The following is a 22,867-nucleotide window of genomic DNA, read 5'->3' on the forward strand; positions in this document are numbered from 1 at the left end:
GTACTACCGGACATAGAAGCCCAAAAGCACATGCTCACACAAATAAAACCATCAAGCCCAAACAACGGTCAAAACTCGATCCAAAGTCCTCCAGACTGGCCCATCACAAAAACACAGAAAACATATCGCACACTTCCTCCGTGGAATCACAAGCCATCGATGCACAAATGATACCGAGTGCTCATATAAAATACGAGTGAGTGAAAGGAATCCAAAGAGATACTCTTCAAGCTAAATTAATGTCATACAATAAGGAAAGAACATGGGAAGTTTATCCTAAATGCCTTGTAGCTTCTCGAAGATAGGTATAGACGTCATCTGTGATGACCCCAAAAGGTCATCACTTAATTTTTGAGTCAATTTTGTGTTTCGAGACCTTAGAAACCTCCTTTTACCTCACCTTGAATTACGTGCATAGTCTGGACGTATATCTAAAACGCTTTTATGTGGAAATTTGATAAAAATGCTAATTTGGCCTTTAAAATTAAATTTAAGATAACTTCGGTCAATATTTTGGGAAACGGACCCGGACACATGATTTAACGGTCCTGGAGAGTCTGTAGAAAAATATGGGACTTGAGAATATGCTCGGAATTGAATTCTGAGGTCCCAAGCCCGAGAAATGAATTTTTGAGGAAAATTATTTAACTAAAATTTTAAGAGTTTTTGGAATTTAAATGTGTTTGAAATATATGGTATCGGGCCCGTATTTTGTTTTTGGAGCCCAGTACAAGTCTTATATGGTATTTAGGTTGACTTGTAAAATTTGATAAGAAATGGACTTGATATGACATGAATCGGACCCTCGGTTGTTAAAATTTGAACTTGAGAGTTATGGAGATTTTTCTTTGTTTTTGATGCTAAACTCGTAGTTTGAGGTGTTAATTTGGCAATTTGATTGCACAAGTAAGTTCATATGATGTTTTTGAGTTAGTATGCATGTTTGGTTTGGTGCCCCGAGGGCTCGGGTGAGTTTCGGATAGGTTTCGCGGGTGTTTTGGACTTAGGATTTTCTGCTGTTTTGCTGCTTCTGGTGTGTTGGTGTGTTGTTCTTCACGTTCACGAAGGAAGTCTCATGAACGCAAAGAGTAAGTTAGTCTGAGGGAATTTTTCCTCTATGCGAACACGAGGCTTAGGACGCGAACGCGAAGCATTGGGGGTGTTACCCTTCGCGGACGCGACCTGGCTATCGCGAACACGAAGGCCATTTGGCCGGGAACTGGGGGAAGGGATTTTACCCTATGTGAATGTGACGTAGGTCTTGCGAACGTGAAGGTCAAGGGGGTTAACCCTTAGCGAACGCGATAGGCTTCTCGCGAACGCGAAGAAAACATGTCTAATGAATTAAAAACAGAACAAAAAATGGGAATAAGCCATATTTTCATATCTCCTTCCCTAAAATCAGACCTTAGGCGATTTTTGAAGAGCAAATTCAATCCCAAATCATAGATATGTGTTCCTAAAGTTATCTCCTTCCTTTTACATCAACACCCATTAGATTTCTAGGCTTAAATATTGTTCTTCCATGGTAGAAATTAGAGATTTGGGTAGAGTTAGGGCTTTTTGAATAATTAGAATTTAGACCTCGTTTTGGGGTCGGATTTTGAAACTAATTGCATATTTGAGCTCGATGGCGAATGGGTGATCGGGTTTTGGTCCGAACCTTGAGTTTTAACCAAGCGGGCCCGGTGTCAATTTTTTACGTTTTGGGGAAAATGATAGTAAACCTATAATTAAGCATTGGGTATGAATTCTATAGCATTTATTGATGTTGTTAAATTAATTTGGACTAGATACAAGTAATTTGGAGGAAAATTCTAAAGGAAAAGCGGTGTTTGAGGCTTGAGTTGGCCGTGAAAGTTCGAGGTAAATGTTTAGTCTAACCTTAGCTTGAGGGAATATGTATTGTGCCTTATTTGCTATGTGCTAGTGTAGTATACGACATATAGGTATGGTGACGAGTATCTATACATCGGTGTCAAGCATGCCCATGAGTCATAAATTGTAATTATTGTATTCCTTAATAAGTACTAGAATTGCCTAAATTGTTGATTCTTGTGGTATTTGCTTATTGTTGAGCATTTGATCCAGATGAGGTTTTGATTGTGAAGTTAAGTGTTGGTACAAGTTTGGTTTTAGATGATTCCCTTGTCGGGACGTACTTATTTTTTACTATTGATTCCCTTGCCGGGATGTGTTTATTCTTGTTGTTGATTCCCTTGCTGGGAAATTGTTGTTGCTATTGTTTGGGTGAGGAAAGAGTGATAAAGCACGAAGGGTGATGCTGTATACATTTTTATTTATATTGATGCATATGGTGAGGAAGAGAGATAAAGCACGAAGGGTGATGCCATGCACATTTTCTAATATTTACATAGTGAGGAAGAGAAATAAAGCACGAAGGGTGATGTCGTGCACATTTTCATTACTTGATTGCATTGGTGAGGATTGAGAGTAAAAGCACGAAGGGTGATGTCGTGCACTTATTGCCTGTTTGTTATGATTTCTTGCTAAAGCACAAAGGGTGATATCGTGCACATTGTCACATCTCCTTTTTCCGCACCCGCGAGGGTGCAAGGGAGTTTTTTCCAATTAAAGAACAATCGAAACGGGATTAGTTTATTTATTTCAGAGTCGCCACTTGGGAGATTTAGGGTGTCCCAAGTCACCAATTTTAATCCCGAATCGAGGAAAAGAATGACTCCGTATTAGAGTCTGCGTACCTGAAATCCGGATAAGGAATTCTGTTAACCCGGGAGAAGGTGTTAGGCATTCCCGAGTTCCGTGGTTCTAGCACGGTCGCTCAACTGTCATATTCGGCTTATTTATATGATTTTATACAAATGTGAACTTATGTGCAAATTTTATCTTTTAACCGCTTTCATAATTATTATTATTAAGAATGTGAACATCGCTTAAAACATGTCTTTGAACTGCGTCACATGAAATGCATCCACAATCCGGAACATAGTTTATTCAACGTTTTGGGATTTTGGATTTGGGTCGCATGAAATGCACACCCGAGTTTAAGAAGATAGATTATTAAAGGTCGTAAAAATTCGCTAAACGGCACATCCAGAATTCTAAATATTTTAATATATACATACATTTAGAGGGCCCCGCAGCTTTGTACATTTTTGTTTGTCGAGGCTCGTCTCGTTCTTATTTTTAAAAGGAATTTGCAATGTCATGGACATGCATCTCAAACCACGTCACAATAAATGTACCCGTGATTAGAAACACATCTCGAATCCGTCGAGATTTGGATTTGGGTCACATAAATGTGCACCCGAATTTAAGAAGGTAAGATTATTAAATACGCGCTTAAAGAGGCTATCGCGTTATTATTCCGGGAGGGTCGTGAGATTTGCTAAACAACCCACCTTGGAAACTGAATGCTTCGATATATACATTTAACGAGGGCCCCGCAGCTTGTGCGTTTATTTTTATTTGTCGAGGCTCATCTCGTCCTTATTTTAAAAGGATATCCTATAGCAACTACGTTTCTTGTCGCGTTTGTCTCTACTAATTGAAAACAGAGATAGTCCTAGTTAATTACATGCTTGCAGGTTATTTATAGCAGGATTCAAAATGCTTTTACAGAATAAGAAAACGTGACTACGTACACGGACAACTGATCGAACATTATGGGCCCAAATCCAGCTCATGCGGGATGGGCCAGACCTGGGCCACTGTTTATCCGATGCGGGCCTGCTTGGTCTGTTTCGACCTGGGCTCGACCTTCATGAGGTTGAGGAACACAGACTTGTGCTATTTGTTATAAGGGTGTGGTTCGACAATTATAATGAGGTAGTTTATCAAAGGGAAATGAAATTAACTAACATGGATAGTTTTATTCTTTGACATGCATTTAAGGACATGCTAATTACAAAAACACAACTAATTTCCAAGATGTAGCCTATTATACTGCCAATCCTCTTGTCTGTCAACCTACCCACCATATGATATTAAATTATCCTACATTTACATTCACTATATGAAAGGACCAACTCCAATACCCAAGCAAGATTGTAAACCATTACACATTACATGATACTCGATATAACAACTACATGTGGACATAGACGTCTTCAAATCTTCTCTTTCGTATTCATGCTCAACTTTCAAGTTACATGGACAGTATTAGTCGTGTACCTGGTATAGAGAAACAAAAGAAGAAGGATAATGATCAACTGCGTGGTACAGAGCAAGCACAGTAGTAGCAGATAAACAGCACAACACAGCAACAACCAAACAGCCACAATGATGAAGCTCAACAAGTGATCGAGCAATGAACAGACAACCCTAGAAAACAGAGTAGAGAGACAGTAGGAAGCCCAAGATATCGAATGTAACAACAACAGAAATCCAATAACCACAAAAGCTCGGCAAACAACCAACAGCAAACAACAAAGACAGCTTGACCACCTTGAACTCTTACACAGTTTTCAGACAATACTCATTCACAGTATTCTGAAATTTGTTTCTGTTTTTCCTTTTCAGTTTTCTTACTCACAGAATCTCTCTGAAGACTAAAGAATGTCCAGCCCCTTTTATGTTCTGAAACAACTCTATTTATAGGCAGAAATGGCAAGCACTCAGCTGCCTTGAGCCCCTCTCCTCTTTCCTGCCCATAACTTCCTTTCTAAACTAATCAAAATATTCCCCATACCCATCCATTCGACAGGCTTTTAGCCTGTATTTTCTGCCCAACAACATGGGCACCCCTTTTTTATTCAATCAGCCCCATGCCACAAAGTTTGGCTCCCCACTATTACCTTATTTTAATCCTAATCTAGTACCCTATTTGTCAGCTCATTTAAACTAATCATTTCTGTTCTTTTTAACACCCAAATTACCCCTGTTAATCCCTGGTTATTACTGTCTTGACCCTCTGCAACAATGGGTCATTTTGAACTTCTGAAAGTTTAAAATCGAAGCTGCCCTAGATTGAATCTTTCAGTTGTTTTGTAATGCAGTTATAGGCTAATTTCAGGCAATGTCGAGCATCCAACTAATCAAAAACAAGTTTGTTCACTTACATGAAGTTGTATGAATTAGAATATTTGAACATTCAGTCATAGGAAACTAATCGACGACGTTTATCGAGTCGACTATACTAATTATAACAGGTAATAATCAGTCAATTAAATAAACAACACGAACAGGGTCCCAAAGGGCTTCAGACAAACTTGCACGACATTGGGAGGCTATATGAGTTATCTATGCGACGACTAATCTAATCGAGCATGTATATCACAGAACGTATTCAAACATACACAGAAAACAATTGGCCAAATAAAAGGCCTCACAAATATGGAAGAAATTGGAATGAAAATACCAGAAATACCAAACAATCACAACAAAACATGCTAACAAACTCAATCAATATTCGAACAAAACTAAAAAGAAAAGGGAAAACTTACTAAAAATGTTTAACAAAAGCCAACCCAGGTCTGACTTAGGTTTGACCATTTGAGGCCGAACAAGCTTTAATCGGGGTGTTCTCAACCGAGAACACCTTGATAAATGTCTATTAGACCCCAAACCCCTTATGAAGCCGGTCGGATTCCAAGGTTCTTTGTGTCCTAGGGTTCGAATTTTTAGATTTGGTTTTTTTAGGATTTGTGGGTATATTCGGACCAAACCATGCTTGGTTTGGTCACTAGGGTAGTCAGGGGATTGTCCAGTGTGGATCTGGGGTGGTTTGGTATAGATCGAGTCTTGTCTCGAATCTTCGAATGAAGATTCGAGAAGGTGGGGGAGGATTCGAGGCTAGGGGGTAACAGATTTGGGTTCGGGGTGGTGAGATGCATCAAGGGTGTTAAGGGGGTGGTCAACGGCGTCCTTGCCGCCGGCTTTAATAGCGAGGGAAAAGGGGGCGGCGTTAGGGTTTCATGGGGTTCGGGGTTTGGTGAAGAAGACGAGTGAAGGGGGGTTTGGATAGGTGGGCGTGGGGTGTATGGAGGGCTTATATACGGAGTAGGGGATTGGATCTTGGCCATTAGATCAGATGATCTCAACGGCTTGAATCCGATGGTGAGGGGTGAGACGGGGTCATTTGGTATTAAAACGAGGTCGTTTGGTTTAAGTGAGGGGTTGGGTTGAACCGGTTACTGGGTCGGGTTTGGGAACGGGTTGCTAAAGGGGGTCCTGGGCCGTTGGATTGGCCTGGACGGACGGCTCAGATCAAAAGGCTCATACGGCGCCGTTTTGGGGTCGTGCCTGGGCAGGTCTGGTTTGGGTTGGGTCTTGCATTGGCTTTGGGCCTAATTTTGGGGTCCAAACCAATTTTCCTTTCCCTTTTTAATTCAACAAATTAAACAAAAATTCCTAAAAACAATGTCAAAATTAAAATAAACTTACACACATATTGGGTAACACCTACAACAATTAACACACACATATTAGAATTTTAAAAATGGTTAAATCACAGCCTAGAGTAAAAGCTGCATATTTTTGTGAATTTTCTTTTAAAAACCGAATTACGGCCCGATTACACACGACATACTTATTTTGTATTTTTGTTTGATAAGATTCAATGAAAAATGGATAGAAACACAAAGGACTACCAGCACATGTCAAGTAAAAATTTAAAATTTGTACGGCGAGGCCATTTGCAATTATTTTGATTTCTTTTGGAGTGATTGTTCGTGAAGCAAAAATCACGTGCTTACAGCTACCCCTCTTTGCCCGAAGACACGAAGGGTTTTCGCGCAAAGATAAAGCGGGCGATTTTTGCTCGTCCGAGTACTCCGTGTGAAGCATTTTTCGAAAAATATTTGACCGAACCTTTGCTTCAGAGGTTTCCTACATATCCTAGGCTGAACAGGAATCAGGTCAATGTAGTTCGGGAAGTTTTGGTAGCTGGGACTACCGTATGACTGTAGTGTTCGCTGCTATTGTGCGCTGTTGCATGCTGTTGTAGGATGCTACCGCTCACCGATCTCCTTGTTACATCGCTCTAAAAGGAAAAACAAGAATCTAGGCTAGACTGTGGATCATAAGATCTCATCCATCTTCAACTTGTTCTTATCGCCTCGCTTTCTTGTCGGCCTGCACTTTCCTCCGATGCTTTTATTTTTGTGAACTTGGGAGATGACACTAGCCTTTTGCTTTTTCTGAGTGCCAGTTTTCATCATTTCACTTGATCTGCTGGGAACATGGCCCTCTTCTCTAAGCCTTTCAATGTTTTCTTCAGTGGTGTGGCTTTCTTCATCAAAATTGTTATGCTGGGCATGCTATAACGTTCCGAAGCTGCTTCTTTCAAGACGCGTCCCTTCTCCCTTTTGAATCGCGCGCTTGCCTTTGCAGCCTTTTGCTTCTTGGTGCTGGGGATTTTATTGTTTCCTGCTTGGGGATCTTTGTTGTAACCTTCCGCCTTCTGGTAGGGTTACTGATTCCAAAATCTGTAATATAAGACCAAAAGTTGCTTAAATGCAAAATTATGAAATGCATGCCCGCATTTTACTGGTGGGCGACCTAGAACCGAAAAGTATTCCCGCATTTTACTGGTGGGCGACCTAGAGCTGAAAAGTATTCCCGCATTTTACTGGTGGGCGACCTAGAACTGAAAAGTATTCCCGCATTTTACTGGTGGGCGACCTAGAGCTGAAAAGTATTCCCGCATTTTACTGGTGGGCGACCTAGAACTGAAAAGTATTCCCGCATTTTACTGGTGGGCGACCTAGAGCTGAAAAGTATTCCCGCATTTTACTGGTGGGCGACCTAGAACTGAAAAGTATTCCCGCATTTTACTGGTGGGCGACCTAGAACTGAAAAGTATTCCCGCATTTTACTGGTGGGCGACCTAGAGCTGAAAAGTATTCCCGCATTTTACTGGTGGGCGACCTAGAACTGAAAAGTATTCCCGCATTTTACTGGTGGGCGACCTAGAACTGAAAGTATTCCCGCATTTTACTGGTGGGCGACCTAGAGCTGAAAAGTATTCCCGCATTTTACTGGTGGGCGACCTAGAGCTGAAAAGTATTCCCGCATTTTACTGGTGGGCGACCTAGAGCTGAAAAGTATTCCCGCATTTTACTGGTGGGCGACCTAGAGCTGAAAAGTATTCCCGCATTTTACTGGTGGGCGACCTAGAACTGAAAGTATTCCCGCATTTTACTGGTGGGCGACCTAGAGCTGAAAAGTATTCCTGCATTTTACTGTTGGGCGACCTAGAGCTGAAAAGTATTCCCGCATTTTACTGGTGGGCGACCTAGAGCTGAAAGGTATTCCCGCATTTTACTGGTGGGCGACCTAGAACTGAAAAGTATTCCCGCATTTTACTGGTGGGCGACCTAGAACTGAAAGTATTAAAATTGTTTCCTCGTTCTTCCGAGAAAATTTTTGACAACGGCAGAAAATTTTCTGCCCTGGTTTGGTGATTTCTCTGGCATCGCGTCCTGCTGCCATCATCAATCCTTTGTTTTCCTGCAGCAGACAAAAGGATTTAGTTAGTTTCACTCATGGTGGGAGGAGGTGCCTTTCCGGTGGATGATTTTTCCTCTCTTTCCCTTTTCTTGCTCTGTGCCCCCATAACTGGTTGGTGGACAAAGTTGCTTGCTGGGGGTTTCCGGCCTGCTGGGGATTGGTTTTCAATTTATCCCCTTTTCTGCTTTCTCTTTACAGTACATGCTGTGGGAGTCTGCTTTTACTCTCGAAACCACTCCCTTTAGGAGTTTACTTCCTCCAAAACTGCAGGGCTCAACATTGCATTGCCTTGGGCTAGCCTTTAGGACTGTTGGGGTTACCCTACATCGGATGGATCCCCCTTCGGTCTCTGGTAGTAAGCTTTGAAAAATCCTTTTCAAGACAAATTTTTTAAAAAGAGAAATGAAAAAGATAGAAAAGGAGAAAATCTTTCTGAACCAATACTTGGTGGGAAAAGAAATTCAGAAGAACTTACATGGATGACATGACTGGTCCCCGTGATCATGACGTGCACCATAGATTCCCGACCCAGTCCATTTGTATCAATCGACTTGCCCGATGGTCTTACTTGCTAGGGATAAGTGAGTGTCCATTTCTTGCGAACGCGGACCCTTTTGCTGATCTGCCTTGTCGCCTCATAGTGCCCTTCGAGGGGTTTTCACTAATGAGACTCTCTCTTTTCTCTCAGCTCTCGGCGCCTTATGGTGCCTGTGAAGGTTTTCACCGATAAGACTCTCTCATTTTATATCTCTCATCTTTCGTCGCCTTATGGTGCCTGTGAAGGTTTTCACCGATAAGTCTCTCTCATTTTATTTCTTCACCGGAGAGTTGGAGTGTTGTCAATATGACCCTTTTTTCTGGAGATTCCTTTGGACTATCAATTCATTTCCAGTTTTATGATCCTCTTTTTTGCCGGGGATCAGTGTATTACTCTCGGCTTCATTTTCCTGACTTGGCATCTCTTGGATATTGATCGGGAGGTCTTTTGGACGTCGATGTTGGTTTTGGTGTGGGGCTAAAAGAAAGGCTATCAAAAAATGAAATGACTTTAACGGGTGATCCGCTACAACTTTTGGAATCAAACCTTGGTTGGAATTTTAAAACATAGCCTCTGCCCCAGTTTTCTTGCTTGGGGGGATTCTATTTTTACTCTATGTTGAGCTATGTGCGTTATGTACACTGTGCCTTATTATGCGTATTTATGTACACTATGCATCCTATGTACACTATGATGCATACTATGACCGAGCCGTGAGGCGCCTACGTATCCTCTTCGAGGAATCAGGTCAAACGTAGTTCCCACGGTTTGTTTTTTTCTTGTGATTTTATCTCTTTTTATATATATATATATATATTCATTTTCCTTAACACTTTCCTTTTCTTTTTCTTTCTCTCTTCATATCTTTTCATTAGTGATTCCAAAAGAGGGGTATGAAAGAATAACTTAAGGCTCAAAGGGGGAAACAAGGGTTTAAAAGTGTTTGGATAGAAGAAAGAATTGCCTCCGTCATCTCATTATCCAATAAGTACCAGATACAAACAAACGAACCAAAAATTGCCATAATTAAAGAAATTACGCATAATATCTCTTGACTGCATCAGAATTGATAGCCATGTCGACACATCTCCCCTCGACATCTGTCAAACACAAAGCACCGTTGGACAACACTCTGGTCACAATATAAGGCCCTTGCCAATTTGGGGCGAACTTGCCTTTTGCCTCAACCTGATGCGGGAGGATTCTCTTTAACACCTGCTGCCCTACTTCAAACTTCCTGGGGCGTACCTTCTTATTATATGTTCTCGCCATTCTCTTCTGATACAGCTGACCATGGCACACTGCTGCCAATCTTTTCTCGTCTATCAAGCTCAATTCTTCCAATCGAGCTTTGACCTATTCATGTCATCAATCTCGGCTTCAGCGACAATCCGGAGGGATGGAATTTCGACCTCAGCTGGTATTACAGCCTCAGTTCCGTACACCAACAAATAAGGAGTTGCACCTACGGAAGTCCGGACGGTAGTGCGGTAACCCAACAAAGCAAAGGGTAATCTCTTGTGCCATTGTCTAGATCCTTCCACCATCTTTTGCAGTATCTTCTTGATGTTCTTATTGGCTGCTTCGACCGCTCCATTCGCCTTGGGACGATATGGGGTGGAATTGCGGTGTGTAATCTTGAACTGTTGGCATACCTCTCTCATCAGGCTACTGTTAAGATTCGCACCGTTATCTGTGATGATTACTTTTGGGATCCCAAATCTGCAGATGATATGGGAGTGCACAAAATCCACCACTGCCTCTTTAGTTACCGACTTGAAGGTTTTAGCCTCAACCCATTTGGTGAAGTAGTCAATGGTTACTAGAATGAACCTATGACCGTTGGATGCTTCTGGCTCGATAGGTCCAATGAAATCCATGCCTCATGCAACAAACGGCCAGGGTGCTGACATCGTGTGTAACTCTATTGGCGGGGAATGAATCATATCTCCATGTATCTGACACTGATGGCACTTTCTTACGAAAGAGATACAGTCATGCTCCATGGTAAGCCAATAATACCCTGCTCGAAGGATCTTTCTTGCCAATACATATCCGCTCATATGTGGCCCGCAAACTCCAGTGTGTACCTCTGCCATAACCGTCGTGGCTTGCCCAACATCTATGCCTCTCAACAGTCCCAAATCCTGGGTTCTTTTGTACAAAACTCCTGCGCTGACGAAGAAAACATTTGACAAACGCCGAAAGGCTCTTTTTTGGTCTCCAGTGGCCTGTTCCGGATATGTCCCTATTCTGAGGTATTCTTTGATATCATGAAACCAGGGCTCGCCATCTGCTTCCTCTTCTACGGCGTTGCAATAAGCGTGCTGATCACGGACCTGGATGTACAGAGGATCAACATACATTTTGTCAGGGTGGTGCAACATTGATGCTAAGGTGGCCAATGCATCCGCAACCTCGTTATGAACTCTCGGGATATGTTTGAACTTCACCGATCGAAATCGCTTGCTCAGATCATGCAAGCATTGTCGATATGGTATGAGCTTTAGATCCTGCATTTCCCATTCACCCTGAATCTGATGTACCAAGAGGTCCGAGTCTCCCAAGACCAAGACGTCTTGGACATCCATGTCCGCAGCCAAACGCAGACCCAGAATGCAAGCTTCATATTCGGCCATATTGTTGGTGCAATAGAAGCGTAGTTGAGCCGTAACAGGATAATGGCGTCCTGTTTCAGAGATGAGCACTGCTCCTATTCCAACCCCTTTCGCGTTTGCAGCTCCATCAAAGAAAAGCTTCCAACCCGGTTCCTTGGGTAACTCCAGCTCATTTGTATGCATTACCTCTTCGTCGGGAAAATACGTTCTTAAAGGCTCGTATTTTTCATCAACGGGATTTTCTGCCAAATGGTCGGCCAGCGCCTGGGCTTTCATGGCTGTCCTCGTCACATAGACGATATCGAACTCTGTGAGCAGAATTTGCCATTTTGCCAACCTCCCTGTGGGCATAGGTTTCTGGAAGATGTACTTCAATGGGTCCAAACGGGATATGAGATAAGTAGTATACGAGGACAGGTAGTGTTTCAACTTCTGAGCTACCCAAGTTAGGGCGCAGCATGTTTTCTCGAGTTGGGTGTACTTGACTTCATATACTGTGAATTTCTTGCTAAGATAGTAGATGGCCTGCTCCTTCCTTCCTGTGTCATCATGTTGCCCCAGTACACAACCAAATGAATTTTCCAGGACCGTCAGATAAAGAATTAAGGGCTTCCATGGCTTAGGCGGGACCAATACGGGTGGATTAGACAGATACCCTTTGATTTGGTCGAAAGCCTCTTGACACTCTGCCGTCCAACTTACCGCAGCATCCTTTTTCAGCAGCCGAAATATGGGCTCACAAGTTACTGTGAGTTGAGCGATGAACCTGCTGATGTAATTGAGTCTACCCAGCAAACTCATTACCTCTGTTTTGTTCTTTCGCGGTGGCAAATCTCGGATGGATTCGATTTTGGATGGGTCTAACTCAATCCCCCGTCGACTGACGATGAATCCTAACAACTTTCCTGACGGAACCCCGAATGCGCATTTGGCCGGGATAAGCTTGATATCATACCTTCGGAGTCTTTGGAAGAATCTCCTTAGGTCTGCTACATGGTCCTCCTGACGCCAAGACTTTATGATCACATCATCGACGTATACCTCGATTTCTTTGTGTATCATGTCATGAAACACATCAGTCATTGCTCGCATGTACGTTGCCCCGGCATTCTTTAGTCCGAACGGCATTACCCAATAGCAGTAAGTTCCCCATGGCGTGATAAATGCTGTCTTTTCAGCATCTTCCTCGTCCATTAGGATTTGATGATATCCCGCATAGCAATCCACAAAGGATTTGATCTCGCGCCCAGCGCAATTATCGATCAGGATATGGATGTTGGGCAACGGAAAATTATCCTTGGGACTTGCTTTGTTGAGATTGCGGTAGTTGACGCACACCCTGATTTTTCCATCCTTCTTTGGGACCGGTACCACGTTGGCCATCCACTCGGGATATCGAGTGACCCGAATGACCTTCGCCTGCAACTGCTTAATCACCTCTTCTTTGATCTTTACACTCATTTCTGTTTTAAATTTCCTTAGCTTTTGCTTGAACGGAGGGTATGCCGGGTTAGTGGGAAATTTTTGAACCACTAAATTGGTGCTTAATCCCGGCATATCATCATATGACCAAGCAAAAACATCTTTGAATTCCACGAGGGTTTTGATCAATTCTTCCCTGACATTCGGCTCAATATGGATGCTAATTTTGGTTTCTCGGACATTATCAGCGTCCCCTAGATTCACGACCTCAGTGTCATTTAGGTTAGGTTTGGGTTTTTCTTCAAATTGGCACAGTTCTCGGTTTATCTCTTCGAAGGCTTTATCTTCGTCATATTCGGATTCATCGTCGCAAACGACCTCTTGTGTCATTAAGTCGGATTCAGATTGATTTATTAGACTAGGTCGAAGATACGTTGTGCATGCCATGTCGTTAGAACCAGTAAAAAGAGAACTGTTCAGAAAGAAAAAGAACAAAACAAAATTAAAATGGGACAAAAGAAGAGAACTTTATTAAACTTGCGGGATAAAAGGGTTCACACTTTTACAAAACGAAAGTAAAATTTGGATTACACCCTGGAGTAATCCGAACAAAACGAAACAAACAAAACATAAATCAAAGCCTACTACCAAGACTCCCCTCGGACAGGGAGAGGAGTAACCGTCCAATTGTTGGTTTTGGCCTCAGGCCCCACAAACTGTATCTCTGCTCTGCTGGAACCTTCTCCAGCTTCTACCATACTGACATCAGCGAATAGCCTCTCGAAATTCTGATTCAGGTCCCCATCCATACCAATCAATGGTCCTAGAATCTTTGGGACCGGTGGCCTTTTGGCGCTTGCTCTGACAAAAGATCTTGAGAGACGTGGCACGGGTTTGGGAAGATACCAAACTTTCTTCTTCATTTTCCACGCTTGCTTTACATCTGCTGCGGTTGGTTTGAACCCCAATCCGAAAGTTTCCAGATTTTTAGGCAGGGAAACATGTTGGACAATCCCCTGAAGCTCAACTCCCAGGCCCTTTCCCGGCACAAATCCGTTACCCAGCATTTCTGAAACCATCATGACTGTCGCGGCAGCTACCCTAGGGTGCGGGATGATTTCTCCTTCAGAAAATTTGTTTGCCGACACTGTATCGAAAATCTAGTAGACCCAAGGACCTTTGTCATCAGCGGTCTCTATGAAAGGTACAATGGCGCCACCCATGGTGCACGCCGTGTCCTCGCCGTGTAGCACGACCTCTTGTCTTTCCCACTCGAACTTCACCATCTGATGTAGGGTGGAGGGCACTGCTTTGGCTGCATGAATCCATGGTCGTCCTAACAGAAGGTTATAAGATACTGTGGCATCTAACACTTGGAACTCCATGGTGAACAGGACTGGACCGATGGTCAATTCAAGTACAACATCCCCTACAGTGGCTGTTCCATTTCCGTCAAATCCTCGGACGCAGATGCTATTCTTGCGGATCCTTCCGTGGTCGATCTTTAACTGGTTCAGAGTGGATAACAGGCAGATATTGGCACTTGAATCGTTATCCACCAATACCTGAGTAACTACCGAGTTTTCACATTTGACAGTTAGGTAGAGAGCTTTATTATGCTCTGTACCTTCCATCGGTAGGTCATCATCTGAGAATGTTACCCTGTTCACCTCGAAAATCTTGTTGGCAATGATTTCCAGGTGGTTTACAGAAATCTCGTTGGGCACATGAGCTTCGTTCAATATCTTCATCAGGGCCCGACGATGCTCCTCAGAATGGATCAGTAATGACAGCAGCGAGATCTGGGCCTGTGTTTTCCTCAGCTGTTCGACCACGGAGTAGTCATGTACCTTCATCTTCCTCAGGAACTCCTCAGCCTCTTCTTCGGATACAGGTTTCTTGGTTGCAGTTGGGTTGGTTCTCCTTAGCTCCACCGGAGCAAAACATCGACCTGATCGAGTCAGCCCTTGCGCTTCACAACTAACTTCTTCCACCTGTTTTCCTTTGTACATCACCACCGCCTTTTCATATTTCCAAGGCACAGCCTTGCTATCAATCATCGGCAGCTGGACTACAGGCTTTATGGTGACAAGTTCTCTATACACCCCTTTCAACACAACTGTAGGTGCGGGCGGAATCCCTGATATTACCAACTTGTTTGGCTCGGGTTTGCTTGTTATGGCGGACGGGATCTTTCCCAATATCACTACTGGCTTGACGCCTTCTCCCTGCGACTGTACCCTCGTTCCCCCACTGGTTAAGACTTCTTTCGGGGCGGCCTGGATCATCATCACTGTTTGTGAGGGTTTTCTCAACTCTCCTCCCTCATACACCAACTCAATCATGTGAGTCTCGTGGTGCGCTGGCAGTGGGTTCTGGTTGATGTTAGGAGCCTCCGGTGTCTGGACCTCGATCTTATTGGTGTCAATAAGATCCTGTATAGCATGCCTCCCGAGCATCCCTGAGCAGTATTCACAACTTATTGATCGATCCAAATTCTGGGGTGGGGGATTTGGTTCTCGAGTCTGGACAGGACTAACCAAACCCAATTTCCTCAGTTTGTGGAACAAAGCGGTGTAGGTTTCTCCCAACTCCGTGAAAGTTCTGTGTTTCTGCAACCTGTCATTCCTAGCATCTGGATTTCCCCTAAAGCCTGCCCCTGGAGGGTTTCTATACGCCCTCGGTGGAGGATAGGTGTTTTGTGGTGGTGCATATATGTTCTGGGGAGCCGGCGTGCGCCATTGCGGGCAAACCGGAGGCTGGGTGTATGCCTGGGCCTGGTGTACGGAGAAATGTTGTTCTCGAGGCGGATAGAAATGTTGTGGTGGGTTGTATGGGCAGTTTGGCCTATGAGGTCTAGGTTGGTTGCAGTGTGGCTTGCAAGCCCTGGACCAACTGTCTGCCTCAATCGTGGCAACTTCTTCTTTCTTTCTTCTCAGCGCACCTCCCGTGCCGCTCTCAATAGCCTGGGTCGTGGCCTTGAGTACCGAGTAGTTCAGGATTTTGTCAGACCTCAGACCCTCTTCTATCATGACCCCTATCTTGACCACCTTGTTGAAGGATTTTCCAACCGTTGTCACCAAGTGACCAAAGTAGGTTGGATCCAATGTTTGTAAGAAATAGTCCACCATCTCTTTCTCTCTCATGGGAGGATCGACTCTAGCTGCTTGTTCTCTCCAGCGGAACCCGAACTCGCGAAAACATTCCCCGGGTTTCTTCCCAGTTCTTAATAATGTGAGACGGTCAGGGACTATCTCGAGATTGTACTAGAAATGACCTGCGAAAGCCTGCGCCAGATCATCCCAAGTGTACCACCTACTGGAATCCTGCCTGGTATACCATTCTAGTGCAGATCCGCTCAGACTTTGGCCGAAATAAGCTATTAGAAGCTCATCTTTGCCGCTTGCCCCTCTCATTTTTCTACAGAATCCCCGCAAATGTGCCATGGGATCACTGTGGCCTTCATATAAATCAAACTTAGGCATTTTGAAACCAGCCGGGAGTTGGACGTCTGGGAAAGGGCACAGATCTTTGTATGCTACGCTGACCTGGTTGCCCAAACCGTGCAGGTTCCTGAAGGACTGCTCCAGGCTTTTGAACTTTCTCAATACCTCATCCTGTTCAGGGGCTTTAACCGGCTTTTCAATCTCTGCCGGTACCTCCAAGTGTGGATTGTAAGCCTGTGGTTCGGGGGCATGGAATGTAGGCTAAGGGGGATAGTATTGCGCATCGTGAGCCTGAAACAATGGCTCACTGGTCGTTCTTTGCAAGGGGGCTGATGTGGGTCCCACAAAAGTGGGAATATTGGGTGTTGGGAGAGGTTGATGGGGTGATGGAGCTTGGGAATCATGAGGGCTTCTTTCTTGATGATAACGGGGGTTTGGGAGGCTTGTTGAGGGCCCGGAGTGAGGGTATTCCGGCATGTGCCCCAGTGGCTCAGGGCTCTTTTGTGCTTTGGCTAGGGCTAGCTGCATTGCATTCATCTCTAGTCCCATCCATTCAATCTTTTCCATCGCTTCTTTTAACAACTGGCTCATCGGCCTTTCTTTCTCATTACTATTCTCTGAAGTAGTCATGCTTGTTGCTACCGGTCCTTTGCATCTGGTTTGGTAGGAGTGTGTTGCCAGAGTTCTTTAACAACTAACTTGTCTGGTATAGAGAAACAAAAGAAGAAGGATAATGATCAACTGAGTGGTACACAGTAAGCACAGCAGCAGCAGATAAACAGCACAACACAGCAACAACCAAACAGCCACAATGATGAAGCTCAACAAGTGATCGAGCAATGAACTATGCGGGTTTGATTCTCACCGGATTATTCTGTTGTCATTTCTTATATTGTTGTCATTTCTGTTGTCCGGATTATTCTTAGGGTTGTAATCCGAATATTTTCTTGTGTCAAACCTTCTTATCTTTCCATTTTGTCCTAGCAGTTTGTTTAAATTTTGTCCAGTTTGTGTTAGGATTTTATTGTGGTTTGTTTTGTTTGTTTTGTTTTCTCAAACCATTTCACCGGTAATCTAATGCAAATTCCGGTCTTCTATTATATCCTGTCATCTTTTGTTTAGTCCTTTTGTCATTTTGTTCAGTACTGATTCTAGTGACATGACATGCGCACACAGTTTAGGCCTAATCTTAAAAGTTAATCATAAAACCCCGGAAAGGCGATCAGACCATTTAAAGAAAATAAGGACGGTTTGAGATTATTCAGAGCTCGAGTCATGTGGAACTGGGGCAAGTTAAGCACAAAAAAACTGTTAAAAGCAAGATTTGCCAAACTGGCATGAGGGTCGGTCATGATAATGAGAGTGTCGCCCAACGGTGTTTTAGAAATGACAAAGGAAAGATAATATGTTTAACATAATTGTCAAGTCCAGCACCCTCAGAAGAGACTACAAATTTAAATTGTGTTGTTTGCACTTGGCATGTTTTGAAGACTGGAATGACGAAGGCATTTTGTTCTGGTACCTAAATACTTTATCCTTCGTTATCCCTTTTGAGACTTATTTATTTTCTTTCATACCCCTCGTTCGGAATCAGTAGCAACGAAAAAAAACAAAAAAAAAAGAAAGAAAGAAAGAAAGAAAACAACAAAACGAAAAAAAAAAGAAAAAGGGAAGAGGAAAAGAAAAGAAAACTGATTCCTCAAAGAGAATACGTAGGCGCTTCACGGCTCGGTCATAGTTTTGAAAAATGAAAAAATCAATTAAAATATCCCCAAGCAAGAAACTGGGGCAAAGGTTGCGTTTGATGTAAATAAATCTAATTCCGAAGGTTGTAATTAATAACCCAAAATTAATGCATTTTTTGAGCCTTTAATACCCTTTTTTTCTAGTCCTATCCAAAACCCACATTACGGTCCAAAGAAAGACCTTCTGATCAGTCTTTAAAAGATGCCAAGTCAGACAAATGAAGAGTCTTACCGGCGGACATAACATTCTGTTCCATAGTAGAAAGGACTCTAATCCCCAACAGAAAGAGTCGTACCGGCAACACACCAAATCCCCAGCTGGAAAGTGATACAAATGAGAGAGTCTTATCGGTGAAAACCTTCACAGGCACCATAAGGCGATGAAAGCTGAGAGAAAAACCAAAAATGAGAGAGACTTGATAATGAAAACCCTTCGGGCACTACAAGTCGAATAGGATTAAGAATCAGATGGGGAATTGCCAATTGAAGATCTTGAAAGATGATTGGTGGTAGAGGATAGGCCACATGTGCATGTCATGACCATTAGAGTCGGTATTTGCATTTGATAGGTTTCTATTTATAGTTTCTTTTGTTAAAGAGTCATTTTTCTTTGTCTTTTTATTCTGTTCCCTTTTATATTTTTCCTTTCAAAGAAAAATCCCCAATAGAGTCTGTTTGGTCAGAACAAGTGTGAATTGACTTCAAAATATGCCATCAGCTTTCCAAATATGCAAGATGAGATCTGACTAGTACATCCAAGTGGTATAGTCAGCAAGGAACAAGCGCGGGGCCAGTGTCAAAAAGATATCCCCAGCAAAATTGACAAAAATATTGACAAATGTCAAGAGGGATACCCTTGCCAAAATCAAAGGTTATAAACCTCAAGGCCAAAGCCCGTGGGCAAATCAAGGAGAGAAATGAGCATGATTTGGTAAATTCAAACTAGACTAAAAGGTCGGGGAAATGCCAGTTTCCGAGCTATGTCGCAAAAGAAGAGGGATATCCCCAGCAGGAAGGGATTATCTCCAGCACATAATATCATCCCCAACAAGCTGTGGAGCGCAGAGCAAGGAAGGAGAAAGGGAAAACCATCCCAGTGGGAGTATCACAACCAACCACCATGTTTTAAACTAACAAATTTTGTCTGATTTGAAACAGGTAAGGGAAATGGCATTGATGCCAGAAATGCATGCACAGGGATATTATCAAACTGGGGCAGAAAATTTTCCTTCCATTTAGAAAATTTTCTGGAAGTCAGGTACCCATTCGGGGAAGAATAAAAGATAACGCCAGTCTCGAGGGAAGTGGTCTTAGAGCCAGTGTTGCCCCCAACATAATAAGTTTCAATGGAGGAAGTTGTTCCCCAGCAAGGGGATGAAACTTGTGCTCAGAAAAAGCGAAAGGCCTGTATCATTCCCGACAGCCTTCCGAAAAGTGAAGCACTAGTTCCGAAGGAGTCAGAATTCCCCAGCAGAGTCGCCAGAGCTGTCACACCTCCTTTTTCCGCACCCGCGAGGGTGCAAGGGAGTTTTTTCCAATTAAAGGACAATCGAAACAGGATTGGTTTATTTATTTCAGAGTCGCCACTTGGGAGATTTAGGGTGTCCCAAGTCACCAATTTTAATCCCGAATCGAGGAAAAGAATGACTTCGTATTACAGTCTGCCTACCAGAAATCCGGATATGGTATTCTGTTAACCCGGGAGAAGGTGTTAGGCATTCCCGAGTTCCGTGGTTCTAGCACGGTCGCTCAACTGTCATATTCGGCTTATTTATCTGATTTTATACAAATGTGAACTTATGTGCAAATTTTATCTTTTAACCGCTTTCATAATTATTATTATTAAGAATGTGAACATCACTTAAAACATGTCTTTGGTCTGCGTCACATGAAAGGCATCCACAATCCGGAACATAGTTTATTCGACGTTTTGGGATTTTGGATTTGGGTCGCATGAAATGCACACCTGAGTTTAAGAAGATAGATTATTAAAGGCGCGCCTAAAACAACTAGCGTCTTGTATTTTTGGGGAAGGTCGTAAAAATTTGCTAAACGGCACATCCTGAATTCTAAATATTTTAATATATACATACATTTAGAGGGCCCCGCAGCTTTGTACATTTTTGTTTGTCGAGGCTCGTCTCGTTCTTATTTTTAAAAGGAATTTGCAACGTCATGGACACGCATCTCGAACCACGTCACAATCAATGTACCCGTGATTAGAAACACATCTCGAATCCGTCGAGATTTGGATTTGGGTCACATAAATGTGCACCCGAATTTAAGAAGGTAAGATTATTAAATACGCGCTTAAAGAGGCTATCGCGGTATTATTCCGGGAGGGTCGTGAGATTTGCTAAACGACCCACCTTGGAAACTGAATGCTTCGATATATACATTTAACGAGGGCCCCGCAGCTTGTGCATTTATTTATTTTTGTCGAGGCTCATCTCGTCCTTATTTTAAAAGAATATCCTATAGCAACTACGTTTCTTGTCGCGTTTGTCTCGACTAATTGAAAACAGAGATAGTCCTAGTTAATTACATGCTTGCAGGTTATTTATAGTAGGATTCAAAATGCTTTTACAGAATAAGAAAACGTGACTATGCACACGGACAGCTGATCGAACGTTATGAGCCCAAATCCAGCTCATGCGGGATGGGCCAGACCTGGGCCACTGTTTATCCGATGCGGGCCTGCTTGGTCTGTTTCGACCTGGGCTCGACCTTCATGAGGTTGAGGAACGCAGACTTGTGCTATTTGTTATAAGGGTGTGGTTCGACAATTATAATGAGGTAGTTTATCAAAGGGAAATGAAATTAACTAACATGGATAGTTTTATTCTTTGACATGCATTTAAGGACATGCTAATTACAAAAACACAACTAATTTCCAAGATGTAGCCTATTATACTGCCAATCCTCTTGTCTGTCAACCTACCCACCATATGATATTATATTATCCTACATTTACATTCACTATATGAAAGGACCAACTCCAATACCCAAGCAAGATTGTAAACCATTACACACTACATGATACTCGATATAACAACTACATGTGGACATAGACGTCTTCAAATCTTCTCTTTCGTATTCATGCTCAACTTTCAAGTTACATGGACAGTATTAGTCGTGTACCTGGTATAGAGAAACAAAAGAAGAAGGATAATGATCAACTGAGTGGTACACAGCAAGCACAGCAGCAACAGATAAACAACACAACACAGCAACAACCAAACAGCTACAATGATGAAGCTCAACAAGTTATCGAGCAATGAACAGACAACCCCAGAAAACAGAGTAAAGAGACAGCAGGAAGCCCAAGATATCGAATGTAACAGCAACAGAAATCCAATAACCACAAAAGCTAGGCAAACAACCAACAGCAAACAACAAAGACAGCTTGACCACCTTGAACTCTTACATAGTTTTCAGATAATACTCATTCACAGTATTCTGAAATTTGTTTCTGTTTTTCCTTTTCAGTTTTCTTACTCACAGAATCTCTCTGAAGACTAAAGAATGTCCAGCCCCTTTTATGTTCTGAAACAGCTCGCTCTATTTATAGGCAGAAATGGCAAGCACTCAGCTGCCTTGAGCCCCTCTCCTCTTTCCTGCCCATAACTTCCTTTCTAAACTAATCAAAATATTCCTCATACCCATCCATTCGACAGGCTTTTAGCCTGTATTTTTTGCCCAACAACATGGGCACCCCTTTTTTATTCAATCAGCCCCATGCCACAAAGTTTGGCTCCCCACTATTACCTTATTTTAATCCTAATCTAGTACCCTATTTGTCAGCTCATTTAAACTAATCATTTCTGTTCTTTTTAACACCCAAATTACCCCTGTTAATCCCTGTTTATTACTGTCTTGACCCTCTGCAACAATGGGTCATTTTGAACTTCTGAAAGTTTAAAATCGAAGCTACCCTAGACTGAATCTTTCAGTTGGTTTGTAATGCAGTTATAGGCTAATTTCAGGCAATGTCGAGCATCCAACTAATCACAAACAGGTTTGTTCACTTACATGAAGTTGTATGAATTAGAATATTTGAACATTCAGTCGTAGGAAACTAATCGACGACGTTTATCGAGTCGACTATACTAATTATAACAGGTAATAATCAGTCGATTAAATAAACAACATCCCGTTTGTTGTAGGTCATATTTAAACCTTTGAAACCCAGTTTGTTTTAATATGAAAAGTAAAAAGAAAAATGTTCATTATTATTTATCTTTTATTGGTCACGAACTACGCAAGGTCTGATTCATGCGGGGTCATGATACGTAGACAACAAAAAAAAATGGAAAAATCAAAAAAGGAAAAAGGAAAAAAAATCGAAAAAAAAAAGAAAGAAAAAAAAAGAGAAAAAGAGAAAAGAAAAAAAATGGAAAAAAAACATCAAAAAAAAAGAGAAAAAGAAAAAAGATGTTGTTAATAATGAGGACCGACTGAGTCCATTCTAACCTGTTTGTTTCGCAAATAAAGTTAAGGTGGTTGGTTTGTGGTAAGCCGGACAATGACACTCAGAGTCCTTCACTTGCATCTCATGATACACACTCTGCGGGGATTGGGCCTGATAGTAGAAGCACTCAAATCCTATCGGGAACTTGTTGACGGAGGTTGATGATATTGAAGTTGGTAATGGTCTAGGCAATG

This window comes from Nicotiana tabacum, chromosome 21 (genome assembly GCF_000715075.1).
Source record: "Nicotiana tabacum cultivar K326 chromosome 21, ASM71507v2, whole genome shotgun sequence".
Classification (NCBI taxonomy): domain Eukaryota; kingdom Viridiplantae; phylum Streptophyta; class Magnoliopsida; order Solanales; family Solanaceae; genus Nicotiana; species Nicotiana tabacum.